The sequence below is a fragment of the Macaca thibetana genome, chromosome 2 (assembly GCF_024542745.1).
Source record: "Macaca thibetana thibetana isolate TM-01 chromosome 2, ASM2454274v1, whole genome shotgun sequence".
Taxonomy (NCBI): Eukaryota; Metazoa; Chordata; class Mammalia; order Primates; family Cercopithecidae; genus Macaca; species Macaca thibetana.
This window is the reverse complement of record NC_065579.1, coordinates 90,392,415-90,398,634: the sequence shown is the minus strand read 5'-3', so window position 1 is coordinate 90,398,634 and position 6,220 is coordinate 90,392,415. Positions and strand designations below refer to the sequence as shown.

Below are 6,220 nucleotides of genomic sequence, written 5' to 3'. Positions count from 1 at the left end.
ATTAAATTTGTTGTATTTTTTTGTCTTAGCAGCAGTTGGATCCAGATTAAGCAGGCAGCTAGGGAGATGGCTTTTCTTGTTACCCTACCAATCCTGTAAATCTTTGTATAAATTCCTTACACCAAAGGGGTTCTTTGCAAGCATAAAAGAGTGATTCCTATTAACAGTGAAGTTGCAAGAGGCTCTCAGGGGAAGTAAGAACTAGATTAACATGTCACTGGGTAGAGCAAGGTGAGAATATCCACATCTTACTGTGAAAGGATAGTAGGTTTACCGCAGAGGAGCAGTTCATTAAGTTCTCATATTTTGGTCTCAGGATCCAGGTGAGTTGCCCACCAAGAATAAGGCTTTGAGCCAGTGACAGAGGCCATTTCACAGGTTATGGAGAAGTGTCCAGGTAAGGGTAAGTAGGCTGCTTCTCATGGCTCAAAGTAACTTCTGTTGGGCAAGGAATTGACTCTGGTCTGAGACTGCACTGCTCCAGCTGGATAAGGAAACTTTGACAACTTTCGGAATGTACTATTTCCCGGTGATTTTTCTTCTTGCGGAGAGTTGTAGAACAAGATCACAAACTGATTAACTTCAGAACTTAAGTGGAAGCTGAGTTCCTAGACACAACAAATGTCTACAGCCAATGTTATAGCCCTAATTGTCATAAACAAAGATTGTAAAAACTGGAGTGATACCTGGGAAGGCTTAGATGAGCCCATGATTAGAAGATCCACAACATAGCTGGAGTTACTTCGGATAACTCCGCACCATCCCTCTCATTTCCACTGGATGTAAGTATAGATTCATCCAGGGTACTATGTAAACGCCGGGCCAGGGAAGAGAAAAACTACATTCAGAATTCATTGCAGGACTGTTGACAGAGATAGACGACCGGATTTGTTGGCGGGTGGTGGGGGTGGGGGCATGGAGGGAGGATATGTAGATCTGGTCATTAAGATCACCTGATTGACTGACAGCATGGTAGGATGGAGCTGATTTTAAAGCTCTAACGCCAATGGCTAAGGTGGGCTTTAATATGTGTTTGTCTGGCTGATGACAACAAGGACCCAGCTCTGTCCCACACTGCACAGCACGAAGGAGCCAGGCTGCTGTTGGCTTAACGTAGGGTAACACTTCTCAAATCGGAGTTCCCAGTTGTTAAAGGCAATAGTTTAGATAACTCTTAAAAATTCTGGAGGACTCCCAAAAAGTTTTTGTTTATGTGGATGGTATCTAGAAAAAATTAAAATATTTATTAATTCATTTAGTAAATGATAATTGTCCTTGGGAAAAGGGCCCTCAGCAGATATCAAATAATAATATCATGTATTTAATAAATTAATCTGATATCTTCTGCAGCTATCAAATGATAATAATATTATGGCGAGGAGTTATCTGAAGTAACTCCAGCTGTGTTGGGGATCTTCTAAACATAGGCTCATCCAGGCCTTCCCAGATATCACTCTAGTTTGCACAATCTTTGTTTATGCCAATTAGGGCCATGACATTGACTGTAGACTCTTGGTGTGTCTAGGAATTCAGCTTCCATTTAAGTTGTATCTATTGATATTCTTATATTAGCAATTAAAGCTAAGGGAAATTAACATATTTATTAATTAAATTAATTAATATTTAGTAATTTATTTAATTTATTAATTGATTTATTAAATATATATTATTTGATATCTGCTGAGGTTATCAAATAATGGATGAATAATTTAATAATAATAGAAGCCCATTATATGTTACAATAAATAACATATTTTACCAAAAAATCCCTGCATTTTTACTAAATCAAAAACTTGGTAAGAATGACAGTGTTTTATATTCTTACAAATCTCGTTAATGTGTGGCTTGAATCAAAGACACCTGGATTCTCATATTTGCTTCTGCATTCAATCTGTGAAATATGTTGTTTAGTTGAAATATACGAGGAATATCTGGCCTCACATAGATATGTAATAGGGTAAAAATATGAGTGTTTTAAAAGCCTTTTCAGATAATTGTGGATATTTCTTAACACTTCTTCAAAATTTGACAAGTGATAGTTTCTTAAAAGTTAATTACAGTAGAGTCCAAAACCATGCCAATAAACTTTTCATACTCTGTTACATTACAATCCATTTATCTATCCTGCACTTTGAATAGATCTTTTACTATGCATGATTTTGTAACAATATGCGTTGGTCAATAGGAAAATATTGGTTTACTGAGTTACACAAATCTTCCAAATAGTGACACATTTCCTTATAGTGTATAAAAAGATAAATTCATTAATATCCCTACCATCTTATCAGAAACGTTTTTAAATATTTAGAAACTATTAAACTTATGGGTATAAGTTTTCTAATTTTTACTTGAAAACTTGCATTTTATCATTTGCTAAAAATATTGCGAGTTGTTTTCCCTAAACTATTGGGCTCACTTAACGCATCTCTGGGAAAGCTGTGTGCCAAACACCTAAGTCTGGGCAACCATCGTGTGTGTTAGTTGTTCTTAAGAGTAAATATGGTATTCAATGAAAAAAAAGCAGCTGCTTTAGCTCCGTAACTCAATTTCACAAGTGATTGTCCTCAAGACAGTATCTGAACTTTAGTATGCAGCAGAAGTGGTTTGCATGTAATTCCCATTTTGTCGCTTAGAATATTATAAAGTTGTATATTTTTACTGCTTCATCATGGACATTAAATGAAATTGGCTTTTTACTTTTCCTTTTTTTTTTTTTTTTTTTTGAGATGGAGTCTTGACCTGTCACCCAGGCTGGAGTACAGTGGGGTGATCTCAGCTCAATGTAACCTCCACCTCCCAGGTTCAAGCGATTCTCCTGCCTCAGCCTCCCTAGTAGCTGGGATTACAGGTGGGTGCCACTACGCCCAGCTAATTTTTGTATTTTTAATAGAGGCAGGGTTTCACCGTGTTGGTCAGGCTGGTCTTGAACTCCTGACCTCGTGATCCTTCTGCCTCAGCCTCCCAAAGTGCTGAGATGGCTTTTTTTTTTCCTTCTTTGCAGAAAATGCATGATGATGAATAACATAATGCCTTCTGTAACAGTTTGGAGTCATGTTCAGATTCCAGCAGTTTCACCCATTGCTATGGTCTGAACATTGGTGTCCCCCCAAAATTCATATGTTGAAACCTAATACCCCATGTGATAGTATTAAGAGTTGAGGACTTCAGGAAATCAGTAAGCCATAAGAACTGCCCACTTCATGATTAGAATTCACACCCTTATAAAAAAGGTTGAAGAGAGCTGCTTTGCTCCTTCTGCCATGGGGGCCGTGGGAGGGTACAGCTCAAAGTTTCTGTCCTTGGGGAATGCGCCCTCAGCAGACATCAACTCTGCTAGAGCCTTCATCTTGTACTTCAGATTAACTGCAAGCAGATCTGTGAGCCATAAATTTTTGTTGTTTATAAAGTACTCAATCTACGGTATTTTGTTATAGCAACCTGAACAAACAAAAACACCCAGTATTGCTTTTGCACCCTCAGTGCAAATGTCAACAGAATGCAAAAGGCAAATAACATCTTGGTTTTACTGCAAACCACGTAGACCCTAGTAACAGGACTCAGGAACCCCAAGGGATCCACAGACCACACTTTGAGAATCACTTACATAAGGACAGTTTGAGGTTTCCTGAGAATTTATAAATTTTGTGTAATCATCTTTATGATAAACTAAAATATATGTGTACAAACACACTGTAGGCCACCTCCCAGTTTGAACAGTGCCACATGCCTAAAGGCCCACATGACATGGTGTCTGGCTCTGTGGGTATCACATTTGGAAGCAGTGCAAATAGGAAAGTGCGTGGAAATACAAGGAGACTGAACTGATAAGAAACTGGGCTGTGGCAAACCAGACCACACTCATGGAAGAGGAGCTTATTGCATGGCTCCCAACTTATTAGCAGTAGGGATATTTGAAAATATTCAATTAAAAATTTTTCCACTTCTAAGACCAGAAATCTAATGGAATTAGATGCCCATTTTATGTGCCCATTTTAGATATTTTAAATAATTTAGATAAATTAGGTAATTAGATGCCAAATTTAGATAATGTTGTAAGAGTCCTTACCTGCAAATAGCGAAACAGCTGATGGAGTTAGAAAGAAGCACCTCATTAAAACTGGTAGTTGAGATCAGAACTATGAGTTCTGGTTATCCCAAACTGAGAAACAAAGTCTTTTGACAATATAATTTTAGGCTAGATGTGGTGGTTCACGCCTGTAATCCCAGCATTTTGGAAGGCCAAAGTGGGAGGATGGCTTGAGCCCAGGAGTTCCAGACCAGGGCTATAGTGAGAGCCCATCTCTACAAAAAAGTTTTAAAAATTAGCTGAGCATGGTGGTGCGTGTTGTCCCAGTTACTCCGGAGGCTGAGGCAGGAGGATCACTTGAGCTCAGGAGTTCAAGGCTGCAGTGGACTATGATTTTATATATATATATAATTTTACATACAGCATTCTCTGTATAAGTGTTACTAAATTTAAAATGTGGAAATACAATCAGTAAAAAACTAACATTAAGAACTTTCTACTGTTTCAACACTGGCAATTTGCTTTCCACAAGACATTGCCACATTAAGTTAATGTTGCCGCTTTTATTTTGATCAGTGTTGTAGTTTGTTTGTATTTAATCTAGAAAGTTTATTTGAACTTTATAACTGAACAAAAACCATAGGCATATACTTTTTTACTTGTACTGTAAGATTATAATACAAATAATTTGAGTCCACACTGGTGATCCGTGAGAATTATCAGCCCTCTAGAATGAGCGCACATAGGACTCTCTGATGATGTAGAGAATGAGAAGGTCGCTAATGGCAAGAATGAGAACGGCATGGTGGCTGGTAGGCATTTTACAGACCAGAATGCTCCCTGACAGTGCCCCAAGGGTTTCTCTGTTTCACTGATAGCAAATTTTAGGCAGATGGGAAGGGCCCCTGCAGATTCAAAGGTACAGCTCATAGTCAACAGTGCTCTTGGGAGGAGTTGGAGATGGGCAAGCAAAGGCAGCCACTGTTACTAGGAGAAGCCAAGTGGGGTGGTATTCCAGGGGCTTGAGAACAGTGACCAATGTGTGGTGGTGTCCCTCTTATAGGTGGATGACTCAGATCCAGGCAGGCCGACCCTTCGCCAAGAGCCAGGGCAAGAATTCAAGCAGAACCTGCGTATCATATGCTTACATTTAACAGTTTTAAATCACAAAGAGTTGAACAGCATGTTTTCTATCCTCCTTCCTTGACAAATATATGTTCATAATGATTAGATAGAAAAATACATGTAAAGTCCAAAGTTTCTAATTGACTGAAAGCTGGCAAAACATCAAAGATGACTGAACAAAATTATTATCCCATGTGCTGGGAGTTCTGTTGATGGACCTGTGGTGTTTAGATGAATAATCAATTAAGATATTAACAATTCATAAATTATATGCTTTTTTATAAAATTTACTTTTTCCTTTATTCTGGCAAAATCAGTAACTACGTTATGATACAATTTTCATGAATTTGTGTTCTAGGGAAGGTAATGGTCTCAAGCTGCATTTACAATATGATATACATATATAATATGATATAATCATACTATATATGATATGATATATAAATATGATATGATATAGGATATGATATGATAGCCATGAAATAAATGTGGCTGTTTCAATTTAAATTATAGAAAATTTAAAATTTCGTTCCCCAGTTGTACCAGTCACCTTTCAGATACTCAGTAGTCACAAGTGGCTAGTGGTTACTGTATAGGACAGTGTAGATAAAGAGCATTTTCATCATTGCTTAAAGTTCTACAGTCACGCACCAAATAATGATGTTTCAGTCAATGACAGACCACAGAGACAACGGTGGTCCCATCGGATTCTAACGGAGCTGAAAAATTCCTATTACCTAGTGATAGTGCAGCAATGGTAACATCATAGTGCAATGCATGACTTACATGTATGTGGTTATGCTGGTGTAAACAAATTGCGCTGCCAGTTGTATAATAAAAGTATAGCACATCCAGTTATGTATAGTACATAACACTTGATAATAAATGACTATGGTACTGGTTTATGTATCTACTATCCTTTTTGCTGTTGTTTTAGTCTACTCTTTCTACTTATAAAAAAAAAAGTTGAAAGAGTAGACTAAAACAACAGCAAAAAAAGGCCGGGCGAGGTGGCGGGCGCCTGTAGTCCCAGCTACTCGAGAGGCTGAGGCAGGAGAATGGCGTAAA

At 37.9% G+C, this 6,220-nt stretch overlaps 1 long non-coding RNA gene across 1 annotated transcript; it reads right to left on the bottom strand.

The window, feature by feature from the left end:
- Window positions 1-890: 890 nt before the first annotated feature.
- LOC126948466 (uncharacterized) lies at window positions 891-5,806 on the bottom strand. Its single transcript, XR_007723465.1, has 4 exons — window positions 5,703-5,806; window positions 5,016-5,156; window positions 4,067-4,302; window positions 891-1,224 (listed from the first exon to the last, which is right to left on the bottom strand). It is a non-coding gene; the product is annotated as an uncharacterized LOC126948466 (long non-coding RNA).
- Between the last annotated feature and the right edge of the window lie 414 nt (window positions 5,807-6,220).